Genomic DNA, 15696 nt, shown 5'->3' with positions numbered 1-15696 from the left:
TCAGGAGAAAATGCTACTGGAACATGGCCATACAACCTGGAAAACCCACAACACCCTCGAAATTAAGTTTCCACCAAGGACTACTAATGTTTTGAAACGTCTGTAATTTATCTGCGTACAGTGTTTATTCACAGTCTTGTAATGAAAATGTGCTTCTTAGCTTAGCTTAAGGTGCTATCAAATTTAGATGTAGTTCTATTAACTATCAAGCAAAGTCCCATGACTAGTCAGTGGAAGATCCTCTTCTAGTCCTTTTGGGTAGATAAATTTAGTATTTTCAAAACAAACTGCACATGAGTCCATTATTAGGATAATACTAATAAAAATGTTGCAGTTCACTGACACAATAATTAATAAGTTTTAATTAGGGTGGTTTTTAAAACATATTCATTTATTTTTGCTGCCAAGTGACAGCTGACTTGTGGCAACCCCATAGGGTTTTCAAAGGATTTAGTTTGCCATTGCCTGCTGGCAGTGTCATGGCTTTGGAGTTCCTTGAAGGTCTGACATCCAAATGCTAGCCGGCGATTGGAATGCCAAAATAGGTGGTCATGAAGGTTCTTTCCAGTCTTTGTTTGGTTTACAGATGGGCACTTTGCCTTGGCATTTTGCACTCGCTAGGCGTTCAAGGGAACTTCAGTTAACACCACTGGTGCCTTCCTTGCAAAATTATGTTTACAGTCTAATCTAATAAATTTAAATGGGCTAACTAGATTTGCACATGCCAGTGATTATACCTTTCTGTCTCCTACAGGCGATAATGCTCCTGATCACCTGTTGGTTTCTCATTCGCCGTTTGACTCAGTTAAAAAACTTTCAAATAGGTTTCCAGATTTGGTGACCATATGTCCCTTGAGTTGCATATTAACACAGACAAAATTGTCTTGATCAATAAACTCCAGGTTATTCTGGAAGTGGTCATTAGCTATTTCAGATCTTACTGACCTCAAGGATCTTTGTTTATCTTCAACCACTCCATCTGGATTTTTTTTCCCACAGTTACGAGAATTTAATTGATACAATTATTGGTTTTGCCGTTAAACAACTTTCAACTTGCCCTGTACGAGTGAAAACTGCAGTTAACTCTGCATTTGACCCTAAGTGTAGAATAATCAACGCTTGTCTCAGGAAAATGTATTCTGTTTACCTTAGTAACAGCACATTTAAGCTCCCTAGCACATATTTTACTTTAAGGAACTCTCTGTTCTGCCAAATCCGAAATATTCAACAGAGATCGATTCAACCAGACTGGGAGTCTCTTATAATGGCAGCCAGGGAACAACATTCTAGGGAATTTTGGTCTATTATCGCGAAGGGAGTTCATGCATCAGCTCCAATTTGCATCAATCCCCAGTTGTGGTATGGTCACTTTTGTAAACTTTTTCAAGGTCCAGTGGACAGTTCTAAATCTGTTGAGTTGCTTTACACTCCTCCTTCACTTCCAGTTTTGGAGTCTGAAGTCAGATTGCTTATTGAGCAATTAAAAACTAACAAGTCTCCTGGTCCTGATCAGGCTCCACCTGAGCTGTATAAAGTATTTGCAGATTGGTGGTCTCCAGTTTTGGCCAAGCGTAGTTCTTGGACCAATGCAATTATTACTCCAGTCTTCAAGAAAGGAGACCCCCTACTCGCCATCTAATTGCAGGCCTATCAGTTTGTTGTCAATTTCTGGAAAGCTTTACTCAAAATATTTGCTAAACAGGTTCCTCGGGTGGTTAGAAACCAACAAGATTCTGGGTCCCGAGCAAATAGGATTTAGGAAAGGCTATTCGACTCTTGAACATTGTATGCTCATAAACCTCTTACTTTCAACATATAAAACAAGAGGGCACACCGAATTGTACTTTGCTTTTCTTGATTTAAAAGAGGCATTCGATTCTATCAACCAAGATAGGTTATGGTTCAAACTTGATTCCTAGGGACTGGACAAAAGACTCCTCTTTCTTATAAAGAGGTTAAATCATGAAACAACTTGCCAAATAAAATGCCCAATGTTCAGCACGCTTACTCCCAAAATTTCCATCACTGAAAGAGTAAAACAGGGCTGTGTCTTAGCACTAACCCTATTTAATCTATTCTTGAACGACTTGGCCCCAACTCTCAAGGATATCAACTCACATTCTCCAGTTGTTGGCAAATTACCTGTGCTGATTCTGCTTTATGCAGACGATGTGGTACTTTTGTGTTGAACCAGAACTGGACTCAACCGTTTGCTTGCTAAATGTTGGGAATACTGTTTAGACAATGCACTAATTTTAAACCCCCCAAAACCAAAAATTATGGTGCATCTGATGCCTTTAGACCCTTTAGGTGGGCACTGCTGGGTACTCCCATTGAACAAGTTAAAATGTTTAAATATTTGGGAATCTATTTTCACTCTAATGCCCAATGGACAGCACATAGAAATGCTGCAGTGAAGGGTTGTCACTCACTCTGGCGGTAGTTGTCCAGTATTTCTATTCTAAAGGGCATGTCTTTATTCCCACGGCGTTAAAGGTGTACAAAGCAAAGATGGTCCAACAACTATTATACGGAGTCCCACTCTGGATTAATGCCTGGAACAACTCTGTTGAGAGGGTTCAATCAACTTTATAGGATCTTAGGGGTCCCACATTCAATCCCTTATGCAGTTTTGTGTTTAGAATCTGGTCTGTATCGTCTTGAAACTACAGCGTGGCTAGTCACCTTTACATGTTGGATATGACTCTGCTTCAACTCTGTCCCTGATAGTCTAGCCAATATTATGCTCTCTGAACTTTCAGTAACAGAGTGGTGGGGGCTGGTAATTGCAAAGTTAGTCTGTTTTGGTCTTTCTTTGGAGGCTGTTGTGATGCTCACCCCCAAAGAAATCATGAGGGAAATTAAATCATGAGGGAAATTAAAACCAGGAACAACAATATCTTCTAAGCTGTGCTATGTCATCATGTTCCCCACTTCATGTTGGTATTATTCCAAAACCAGGACAGATTGCTAAATAATTGTGCCATCTAACCTAGCCCAGACAAATGTGGATTCTGACAAGGGCCAGATGTAATGTTTTCCCATTAGCTCTGAAAGCGGGACGTTTTTGTAATATACCCAGTCGGACAGAGTCTGTAGAAACTGTTTGACTTCTGTTGAAACTCTTGAACATATTCTGTTTGTTTGCCCGAAATATTCTCTGCTTAAAGATGGCTGTTCTCCCTTATCCAAGACTAACAATAGTTTAAGCCGAACTATCATGCGGTTTCTGAACAGTGATGACTCTTTCACCCTGGAGAAGATTGCTCAGGTTTTTTTTTACAAGTCCTGGCCCTATGAGACATACTTTAAGTGTTTATTGTATGATCACTCTATGCTAATAAAGGTGTTGTTTGTTGTTATATCTACAAAGTTTTAATGTTATTTCCTATTTTCCCAAGATATTTTCACATTTCTAGCCAGCATCAGACTGTGACTTGCCCAGTCATCCATCAAGCTTCCATGGTGTGAATTAAGATTTGAACCAGGTCCTTGAGTGGTACCTCAATCACTACACCATGCTGGTTCTCACTTACCCAATGTATACTTATTCAGCTAAATGTGGCTGGGGCATCATTTGATGACCCAAATTTGGACTGTAGAACTTTCAGTAAGGTACACCCAGTTCCTTTATAGTTGAGACTGATGAGTAATTACTTAACTGAGAGTTACTTTTAGATATTGTTAGATAATCTCATAGTTGCTAGCAGATAATCTCTGTACGTTATCTGTCTTCCTGCATAACTTGCCACAGCATTTCATACACTTTGACAAGCATCTTCAGTCCCATTTTGTGACAGCCACAGGCTACCGTACTGAAGAGGCTTTTCACTATAACATTATACTACAGGATCAGGGTTTCTTGTTACTAACAGTCTGTCAGCTTCACTGGCTTGGTTGCAGACATGGTTGAACTTGGAAGATAAGCCTCAAAGCTATGGCTACCAATCTTGATCCTCCTTGATCTGAGATTGCAAATGCCTTAGCAGACCAGGTGCACAGGAGCAGCAGCAGCAGCAGCAGAAGGCCATTGCTTTCACATCCTGCATGTGAGCTCCCAAAGGCATCTGGTGGGCCACTGTGAGTAGCAGAGTGCTGGACTAGATGGACTGTGGTCTGATCCAGCAGGCTTGTTCTTATGTTCTTAAAGCTGCAGCCAACCATTATTTTCTAAAAGTGCCTCATAAATTCCAGCATGGCCATATGCTATCACTTGTAAAAAGATCCTTTTTAGCTGAACTTGGCCTTGTATTCTAAATACAATTTTAGAAACTTGATTGCGGCAAACAGGAGTTTGGACTCACTGCATACAGTTGGAAGCATCGGGACAAACTACGAAAACAATTATAGTCTGCTCAGCGTCTCAGATGTGTATTTCTATAGTAAAACAAATACAAGATTATCACTTTATGTGAAAACAAGAAAATTACAAATATAAATGTATAGTATTTGTCCTTGTTATAAAAAGCATGCACTTGTTGTTAAAAGTGCTAGTATACAGCTTAGTAAAAACAAAAAAATCATGTCCAGCTTAGTTTCATTTTAAAATTTTATCGGGGTGAATGGTGTTTTCCAAGCCATGGGAGTTCTGGCATAAAAGTTTGTAGACCAGAGTCCATTTTTTCAGATAGGTTTTCCAGGTAAGAAGATGAAACATAATAGTGGAGCATGTGCTTTGGAAGAAGGAGACCCAGACACTGGCATCTCCCGTTGAAATAAACTCAAGGAATAGGACTGGGAATCCTTTTTGATTAATGCTCACTTGCAGCGTAGTCTGTGCTGAGCTTGGTGTTCGAATGATCTGACTCCCTATAATGCTGTTCTGTGTCCTAGTAAGTTCCTTGGGAGCTGAGTGGGGTTTTTTATTTCTGTGTTAACATGCATAGAGTTGTGACATTGGGGAGGGGAGCTGTAGACAGATGGAGCCTCAATGAGGAGGAGGAGGATTATACACCATGAGGTGTGTTACCCTTTCTCTGCTAACCACTTTTTTTCTGCTGATCCAAGATGAATTTTAGCTTGTTTTCTGTCTTGTGCAAACTGGCTTTCAGGATGCTTTTTTATCTCAATGGCTGTCATACAACTTAATGAGAAATGTCTGATTTTTAAAAAAGAGTTCTTCCTACTGCAGTAAAGCAGAAGCCAGTGGTGCTGGTAGGGAATTTTACACTCTCCCCCTTTTGATATAGATGTTGATAGGGTTCCACTGTGAGCTCAGGACCTGAACTTTTGCCTTAAAGTCCAGCACTAACGCTCCCACCGGTCCAGATAGCACACCCACCCACAGTTCTTTGGAGCTTGGGCAGCTTCCGCACAGCCACGCTGGGGGGTGCATCGGTGTATAGACACCGACACACACACAACCCCAGGACCGTTTGCACGAACGGTCCCGGTAAAGGTAGGGGAAACGGAGCAGCGCTGCGCCGTCGCCTGATCGACATATCTTCTCTGTGACCTTCCGGCTAATCACCCAGGCCAGGGGACACGCCCCCTGCCCTGCGCGACCGCTCTGGTGTCGCAGGGCAGCGGGGGCATGTCCCCAGGCCCGGGTGACACGCCGGAAGGTCGCAGAGAAGGTACGTCGATCAGGAAAGGGGGGGGATGGCACCTTCCAGCTGCTGCCATTCGCACGGTTTTCCAAAAACCTTGCTCAGGAAGCGAGGTGGGAAAATGGCGGCTTCGTGCCGCTGGGGGGAGCAAGGGTGGTGCGGCTGCGGTGCAGCTGCGCCCCCCATGCAAACAGCTCCCTAAGGACGGCATTTTTGCTGTCCCTAGGGCGCTGTAAATGGCCTGTGCGGAAAGGGCCTTGGTCTGCTTCTGTCTGCATCTTCCTGCTGCCACCACAGTTCCTGGAATGGCTTAAGCAAATCCCAGCCACCCTCTTTCCACAACCAGCAGATCCTGAAAATAGCTGCTTTTTACTATATTAACTCCATTCACATCAATGTGCATAAGTGCTGCTGCTTCTCCCAGCTATAAACCTCACAATAATGTCACCTAGCCTGGACTTCCTTGCCAGAGTAAAGAACACCTTTGCTGTTGACAGCCAATCCTCATAACAACCCGTAGCTTTTGCTTGGTGAGCAATTTCTTTCTGGTTCTACAGTAATATCTGGAATCATTCAGGGTTTTGTCTCTACATGCAAACAGATGGAGCAGTTGTTCCTGTGGGTACTGTGGCGTAAGTGGCTTGTGGCTTACTGATTACAAGAAGTATATCACAAAATTGACACGCTTTCTATTTTAACAAATTTAATGTGGCTACCTTGCCTTGTTTGAATATTGCTGATACTGTATCACTGCCAGTTGGGTCATAAACTAAGGAAGGTGGGTAAATGTTCTTTCCTCTTCATTTTACAGTGATTATGATTGTGGCTCTCAGATTTCTTGAAGCAGTACCCTCTTCTAAACTTACTTGGCCTTTGAGGACGCACTTGTAAAATCTCTATGCTTCTCTCCCCCTCTCCAGTCTAAAATGCATGAACTGCACATCAGTTAATACTAAGCCAGTTTATTTCCCATCTTTTGCATTTAGCATGTCAATATGCGGTATTACAGAGTATTTCATAGCCATTTTGTACACTAGGTGGGGCAAACACATTGAAGCTGCCGGGGCTGCCTCTGCCAGCTGACCCCATTTTTCTTCTTAATCTTGCGGAGACCTTTGAGAGTGGTAAACAACTTTGCTTCCCAACCTCGTTTGAAAACCACTGGCTTATGATCTGACATTGGTTTTTTTCCAAGGGAATGGTTCTGATTCTGGATCGTTATGTATTATGCACTGTTATACCAACAGTGCTCACAAGATGACAGTGACTAACAGCTCTCAACATTGTAAAGAAGTATCACAACTTGCCTGCTGAACATAAAGTTAGTATGATTTATGTAAATTATTGCTAGACACTTTCTCTACTGCAAGGAGATTCAAAGGGGCTTACAAACTCCTTTCCCTTCATCTTCCCACAATAGACACCTTGTGAGGTAACGGGCAGAGAGAGTCCCAAAAAACTGTGACCAGCCCAAGGTCCCCCAGCAGGAATGTAGGAGTGGGGGAACATCTGGTTTGCCAGATAAGAGTCTGCTGAACATGTGGAGGAGTGTGTAATCAAAACCGGTACTCCAGATTAGTCTATTTGTTCTTAACCACAACACCACACTGGCTCTGTATTCAAGAAAAAGGCCAAACCACACCAGACTTTGTATCCTATGATTTAAATAATAATTGGAATCCTGTACTAGGATTATTGATTTGCCAAGAAGGTTGTCGGTTTGGCAATGGAGATGTATCTACAAATCAAATGAATGGGTCTGTTTCCCTTTTGTGTGCATTCCTGCAATTTTTATTAATTTGCACAAGTCATTCCAGTTTTTCTAGTCAGTGTGGGATGGAGGTTACATCTGGAAGGTACTGTTGTTCAATTTCTGAGATTTTGCAAAGCATCGCTTACACATTTTAAGCACACCTTCATTGTCCTGAAGGGCCAGAAACCCTTCTAAAGAGATGAATGATCAGAAAACTGAATTCTGTGTATTTTGGGGGTTCTACAGAAGTGTGGCACACACTGCTCTGAAGTCAACCTTCACCCAACTTGTTCTATTAAGTATTAAAATTAAAGTATTGTCAGGCAAAAAGAAGCAACCGATATAGGAACAGTTTCCATTCCTACATGTATCTTGTGACAATAGGGTCTGAATTGGTTGTATTCTGATGGTTGTGTAGAATCTGAGGCCTCAGCCCTTACACCTCAGGGCTTGATTTGGCTGAAGTGCCTTCCCTTCATCTTCAACAGGGAGAGACAGTGGTTGAATACCACCCTATTCTACCTCTTCTGTAGCTCTACTTCCTTCTGGGGTCTAGAACTCTTGTCTTCCCCATCTTCCCTATCAATGTCAAGACCCTAACCAGGCCTGAGAGCCAGTGTGATGCAGTGTTTAAGAGCAAACTCAAATCTAGAGAACCTGAAGCCTACTGGTGAACTGGGGCCAATCACAGTTCTTTCAGAACTCTCTCAGCTCACACTAAGGCAGGAAATAGTAACCACCTCCCAATATCTGCCTTGAAAACTATGGGCGACCATGAACCAGTTGTGACTTGACAGCTCTTTTGACCAGTAGCCAGGACTAGGGCAGGCACAGTGGCCTCCCTCTACCCAATAGCTGTATGGAGCCATAGCCAAGCCTGTAAGCGACCAATAGCATCACTTGAACAACTGCCTTGTCACCCCTGTTGCCTACCCTCAAAGAGGAGCTTCCAAACAGCTGATTGTCAAACAGCTGGTTATTGGAAGGAGAGCTGTCATTTATCAGCAAGTTGGTGTGAGAGCTGTACAGGATACAGCTGGGTCCATAGGCCTGGTGGATGCCAGACTTGACCAAGGGCAGAGGGGTGGGGGTTGACTCCACCCCACCCGGACATTCTGCAAACATAGAATTAATTTAATCTAAATAGGAAAACTAAACTTAATGCCAATGTTCTTTTCTAATTTCCAGAATCACTGCTGAACAAAAAATAGCATACATTTCCTTTAAAAAACATTTTAAAATATAGCCATACAGTGAATAATCAACGTAGCAAATACTAAACGTGATCTTGTGCATTCGTTTCTTTTCAGTTATTCAATCAGGCAGGCTGGATCCTGAATAGATGGCTTGAATGCACAGGAGGAAATTTCATTACATCTGTTAGCTAATTTGAAAACCAATCTTATTAATCGTAGATTTACAAAAGGACATTTTATTAGATGTTATCCATAGCTTATGTTGACAATTGATTTTTCATTATAGGACAATGACATTTATTATCTGCAATTTGATAAAGATAATTAAATTGACTTTATAAAGGTTGCTGTCATAAACGTTACTTGTGCCTGTGGAAAGCTTGTATAAAACTGCAGTTGTAGTGGAAATACAGAAAGGGATTGCTGCTTTCATTACATTTAATAGTCTCAGAGCTTTTCTGCCCTGACCTTGATTTCGTAGGCTTTATATAATGGTTGTTAAAACTTGCTTTCAAAATGGGTCCCCGTCCTCTTCTGGAAAGTAAGAAATGGTTTTATTTCTGATTTTTGCCACGTTGGCTGTACTGCGCAAAAGTACAGTGGTAAGTAATGATATAGTTATTGAAGGGACTTTCCTCTAGATCATTTTTCACTCTTTTTGGGGGGTGATAGGCTCAGTATACCTACTGGCATAGTGTTCCTCATATGAAATGAATCTGATGCTTGTGAAATTGAGGTGCACGGTTTACAGGGTTGGCAATCCCTTTGAAATCAAAATTGGCTCAGTTTTACATGGCTGACTTGTTAAACACTAACTGTTTTTATGTTATTAGACTGCCCTTATTGACTATTTTGTAGGGAGCAGAAAATTGCAAACGATGTTATTGGCAGAAACTTTCCGACACAAAATGATAGTGGTGATTTTAAGATCAAATGGAGAGAGACTCGCTAAGAATAGGAGCAAGCTGCACCGCTACTTCCCTTTGTTTGGTTATAATGTTTGGTTGCCCAGACTTACAAACAATAAAGGGAAGAGAGAGGTTGCTGGTAATCTGGTGCGTATGTAAGTAGAAGGGACGAGTCATCAGGTTGATGACAGCCTAAAATATACTTGGAGCAACAGGGGCAAGATGGGTCGGATGCTTCTCGTCACCCCCCACCCCCCACCCCCGCCTCTCTGATCCTACTGTCTCTTCCCTTCAGGTCCACAGGGAATACACTCATCAGCCCAAGAAAGAAGGGGAGATGTGCTAGGGCAGTGGTGGCGAACCTATGGCACTCCAGATGTTCATGGACTACAATTCCCATCAACCCCTGCCAGCATGGCCAATTGGCCATAGGTTCGCCACCACAGTGCTAGGGCATAAGCTCTATTCCATGGCGGCTCTCCCAATGAGGATTGCAAACTTTATAACAGGGTCTTTGTGTTACTAGATTGACGTCATCCCAGTGGAGAAGAGGGCTGTTGCAAAGGCCACCCAATTGGAAAGTTGGTGCATGGATCTCCAGCAATTAAATGCCTCCCGTCATATTGTTGATGCGGCTTTAAAACCGATGGCTTTGTTAGTGGTTCTCAGGTGATGCTGTTGGTTACGGGTCTCTGCGATGTCAAATGACACCGTGTCAAGGATTGAAGACCTTCCATTTGAGGAGCCAGTTTATTCCATGAGTCCATCCATGGATGCATTGAAGGGGAAAAAAGGACATTACAACTGCATAAAAAAGGATGTTTTTAATGTAAAAAAAAGAATAGTACAATTGCTAAGTCCTTGGGAATCACAGCTCAGCCCCACTCTTACAAGCAGAGGCGTTTTCCTCACCATGGGTACTCAAGACCATACAAGTAACCATATTTGGCTTCTGGTTATAAGGACCAAAACTGGTCTGGTTACACTCCTCAAACACAGTCAAGGAAGTCCCCCCCCCCGCCCTCAACAGAGGGGGAATAAGCAGATTTGTTCCCATCCAGAAAGTCAGGGGAAAGCTGGCCAGCCACCACAGTGGTTCTTTGCAGTTTCTTGATAGACTCTCCCATTTCAGTTCCAGTTGGAAGAGTTTTTACCAGAGATGGTTGGGTGTTAAAGATAATAAAGTCTGGTTATGTGTTTGAATTTAAATCCTCTCTGTCTTTTTCTGAGTCAACATTTTCTTCACTTACCCCACCCCCTGAACTCCAGCTGGAGTGGGCTGCTTTATTACAGGGAAAGGTGATCCAACAGGTGGCCCCTGATCAAATCAGACAGGGATTGTATTCCAGGTAGTTTATAGTGGACAAAAAGGATGGTGGAAAGAGACCCATCCTGAATCTCCATACAGTTTTCAAAATCCTTAGAGTCAGGAAGTTCTATATGCTATCGCTGGCTGATGTTCTGCCTCTGTTGCAACTGTACGATTGGTTTGTAGTGTTAGACTGAAAGGATGCAGATTTTTACATCGAAATGTGAAAATCGAAAATATGGGAAGATTGCAGGTGTTATTTACGCTTCCAATATGGTGAGGTTAGCTACAAACACACTGTTCTTCCATTTGGTCTCGCCACGGCACCCAGGGCCTTCACAAAATGCATGTTGGCAGTTAAATCTTATTTGAACCTTGAGGACTATTCCCTTATCTCTTCCCTTATCTGGTTGCAAGTGGTGGACTCCTGTTCCACATTGGAAGAACAGGTGCAGTTTGCTTTAGCCCCACTGGACTCCTTGGGCCTGGTGCTGAATATGCAGAAATCTAGTTTGTGCTCCACTCAGTAAGTTGACTTTATTGGTGCTTGACTGGATTCTAGAGCCCACAGGACTTTTTAACCAGGAAACAGAGCATACTCCTGAAGTCCACACTGTGCAGCTGTTCCAGAGAATCAGGTTCCAAACTGTGATTTGAATTCGAAGGTTACTATGCCTTACAGTTTCTACTAAATTGGTGCTTAGGCACACAAGAATGCGTATGCGGCCTTTACAGAATTGGTTTACCCATGTGTGTAATCCCTATTCCAATTCCATAGGCTTTCCATCCCTAGGTGATTGGGGAGAAAGATGGAATATAAATGATGTAAATAAATAACAAGCTGGTACTGCCTACCAGTAACAACCTGGCCAAAGTGGTACCTCTTATCTTCTGCTTTAATGGCCCATCCCTGAAACAGTTCTACTAAGATATTTCACTTGCTTTCACCCTAGTTGCAAAAAAAGAAACTGTTTTCATGCTGGGCTCAGGGATCTTCCCCGCCCAGTCCTAAAGCTGCCTTCTTGCTGCTGCTTGGCTGCATCTATGCCTTGCAAACAGACAGAAGGGCACTGTGGTTGCCACAGCCAGCAGTCCAGTGAAGTGCAACTATCTTGGATATAGGGGGCTCTTCCTGCTAGACATCTAGACTTCCCAGTGAAGTCAGCTGAGACTGTAGTTCCCATGGCCATTGTAGCACCTCAGCATTATCGGGGGGAGGGCGAGGGGAATTCCTTCCTTTCAGAGAGAGCTTCCCAGGGAGCTTCAGTGGGAGACGGAATTGGGTGTTTGACTCAGGTGCTGGGACTGCTGACTACCCAACATTCCTGGCTGTGGTCTACCTGCAAATGAGTTGTGACACACTTTGGGTTGGAGCTGGTTTTTATCCAGTTTAACAGTTAATGTTAGTGTATTCTTTGTAATAAGATTATACATTCATTTCATATTTAATTTTGATATAGATTATATTAGATTTTGATTATATAAGATCATGTGTTCATGATAATTACTTTTTCCAGTTGTGAAGACTGATATGACCGTTATCTTTACTTGTTTTTCAATTCTTAACTCTTTTACTTTTTCTGTATTTCTTTAGTTGGTAAAAATAAGGTTTTTTTAAAAAAATAAAATGCTAGTTTTGAACTTTGCCTATATTATGACCATCTTACATAACAGGGTATCCAGATTTTGCTTATGTGCTTGTAACTGTACTATAATGTTTATTTGTTTCTTTCTCATACTACATTGAGCACATGTCCAGAATTTAATAAATAAATGCAGATGGTTTATAGAATAGTAGGAAGAATAGGCACCGAACTGCCAAAAGAAGATTCTAGAGCAAGGCGATCAATTTCTCATTTATGAATAGCCAACATTTCTGCTTCCTAAATCTGAACAATTTTTACACAAAAAATGTACATCTGTGTTTTTGGGACCTTGTAGTTGAACCACTGTCATGAGGTCTATGTTTGGCTGCCCATGAAAACAACCTGAAAATGTCAGCTGTTTTGGAATGCAGCAGCCCAATTATTGCCTTGAACTAGCTGACAAGATCAGTTCTCAACTAAAGCAGCCACACTGGCTGCTAGTTTGTTTCTGAGGCCAGTTCAAGCAGTTGGGGTTACTTTTAAAGCCATCACGATGTTTGCATTACTGTTAAAAAGAGCAGGGTGGAATCAAAATAAAGCCATGTTTGAACTTCCAGGTTTGGAATCTAATTCAGTGTCTGGGGGATACCTCCACAACGCTGCTACATCCAACTGAAAGAAGCAAAATCACTATGCAACCAAAGTCAGAGTGGGGGAGCTACCCCAATTACGTGTTGTTTACGTGTCCAGTTATTTTGTCATCTTGGTCTGTTTACAGGATCAAATCCCTGGGCATTAACTTATTTTGATTTCCCTTCCAGGTAGATTTGGGGTGTTTTAGGAGGAAAGCTGATAAACCTGCAATTACCAGGAGAAAGTCAACAAGGTGAGGTGGCACCACCCAGTCAGGTGGACTGTTTGCTCTGGAGTGGAAGAGAGACAGTCTCTGGACAAGATAGCTCCCTAAGAGCAGAGATAAGAAGTTGCCTTTTGATATTGGTTCCTTCCCGACTGCAACACAAATGGTCAGGGAAGGTAAATGGAGACTCTGTTGGCTAAACCTGTGCAAAATGCACAGCCTTGAAGCATTTTGTTCTAACTGATTTTGTTCCCTAACCCAAGTCAAATTTTGTTCCTGATCTTTAGTCTACCCTCTTCTGAAGTTTCATAAAGGAAGATTGACTCCCATCCAGGAAATACGTAATTGGATGTTTAGATTATCAGGTTGTTAAAACAGGAGACACACTTTCATATTTTGTAAAATTCTGACATAAAAAGAACTAGTCTTTCTATTTTGCAGGTAGATAAATCGGGGAGGGAATATTAGAGTTTGCTTTTGAATTGTTGCCTTTTGAATTTACAGCAGTACAAAGATGTCACTCTCATACCCCTCAAGAACCAGAATGGTAGCGAAAGAGATTCAGTGCAGGTGCCGCTCCACTTTGATCTGTGCCCATGCTCGATTGGCACAAAGAGAAAAACATATAATTTTTGCAAATGTTAAATGAGTATATATTAAATGTTGAAACAAATATAACAACAATCCCCAACAGTATAGATATGTGATCCATTACAACTTAATAAAGTGAATAACAACTAATCAATTCTGGCTAATCAGCTAACCAAATAAATAAATACATCAAAACATGTTGGACTTCTGACTGTATTTCATAAGTTTTAAAATATGTTTCTATGTATTTATTTGGTCAGCTGATTAGCTGACATTGATTAGTTGTTATTCACGTTATTAAGTTGTATTGGATCACAGATCTATACTGTTGGAGACTGTTATATATGTTTCAACATTTAATATATGCTCATGTAAAATTTCCAAAAATTATATGTTTTTCTCTTTGTGCAAATTATGCAGATTCCAATCAGACGGATTGTTTTTTGTTGCTAGTGTTTTGTTTTGTTCTGATCTTTTTCCTTTTGGTTGATGTGTCCAGGCTGCCCAACCATAGAAATGCCTGAGTTTTTAAAAGAGATATTGGGACAGAATTCCTCAAATGCAATCACTCAGAACTTGGGTGATAAGATACCAACCCCCTGCCCTCAAGACAGGGAAGGCAGGCAAAAATTAAGAAAGGGCAGAGAAACAGGGCAGCAGAAAGGAGTGATGAAACAGCAGGAATGCACAGTGAGAAGAAGGCAGGAGAGACCCAACAAGTATTTTCGTGACAATAGAGCCTTTCTCAATGCGCATCAGTGGAACAAGTTGTACTCTGCTGACTTCTTCTGGAAGGGGCTGCAATTTGGGGATCCACTAATGGAAGGACACACTGAGTACCCCCATGCATTTCCATGGCTGTGTCTGACACTGCATAGCTTGTGAAACCCCTGGATTGACAACAAGAGTTTCCAGGCCAGAGGATGCGGATTCAGGCAACCTTCTGCCCAAGCAGCTGTCATTTTGTTGGGTTCTTCTTCACCTGTAACCATTCATCTTCCTAGGCTGAGCCCCAGCCCAGAAGTAATTCCAGAGAGGCAGCAATATGATTCCGTGGCAGCATAATCAAACCCAAATGGCCCCTTAAAGATTGAAATGTGTGAGCAAAAATGCTTTTCAAATAAATGCTGAGGTGTTGCTGGACTTCTGTCTGATCTATCCCCTGAAGACCCTTTTAAACTGTTGAAAAATGCCTATTTTAAAAAAACTTTGAGCTACGCAGGAGAATAAAAGAGACTGGTACTCTGTTCTTATTGAGTACCTTTTTATTTATTTTTGTAGTAACCCCAAAGCCCTCTGCTAACACTTTTGGAAACAGTGGGTGTTGCTGAAATATCTTTTTCCAGGGGTAGCTGCCAACTCAGGACACTCCTCTTTCATTAAGAAATGTCACAGTCACAGTTCCCCCCAGGGATCCTGGGAAATGTAGTTTTGAGTGAATGCTAAGCATTCCATTAGTGGCACCTGGACTTTTTTTGAAGAACAGTCTTTTCTTCCTTGTAGAATGAAGACTGCAGGCTGTGGAACAGACGATTCGATTCGTGGTTTACTGGAAGGCTGTTAGCTTGTTGCCAACCCTGCACTACAATGTGGATCAAAACAACTGGATTTTTAAAAAAATGTCATTCTGCTTGACTCTGGTGCATTTGTTTGGCACACAATACTCAAGTGCATGGTTTGTTTGGCACACAATTTGTTTGGCACACAATACTCAAGTGCAAAACTCAGTCCTCGATATACCATTAAAAAGATGCCACATTTGCATACAAGTGAATTACGCCCAGTAACAACTTGTGTGTGCATGTTTTGGAGGGAGCCATCTTACATTCAGGGTAACTATTGTACTTCGTATTCACATGCCCCTTTATGGCGTCCCCAGTGCTTCCTATACACGGGCTGACCCAGCTTTATTCTGTGAAACAGGTCCGCATTATCACCTCTGACT

This window comes from Sphaerodactylus townsendi, linkage group LG08, assembly GCF_021028975.2.
Source record: "Sphaerodactylus townsendi isolate TG3544 linkage group LG08, MPM_Stown_v2.3, whole genome shotgun sequence".
NCBI lineage: Eukaryota > Metazoa > Chordata > Lepidosauria > Squamata > Sphaerodactylidae > Sphaerodactylus > Sphaerodactylus townsendi.
Note: the sequence above shows the minus strand (reverse complement) of the source record.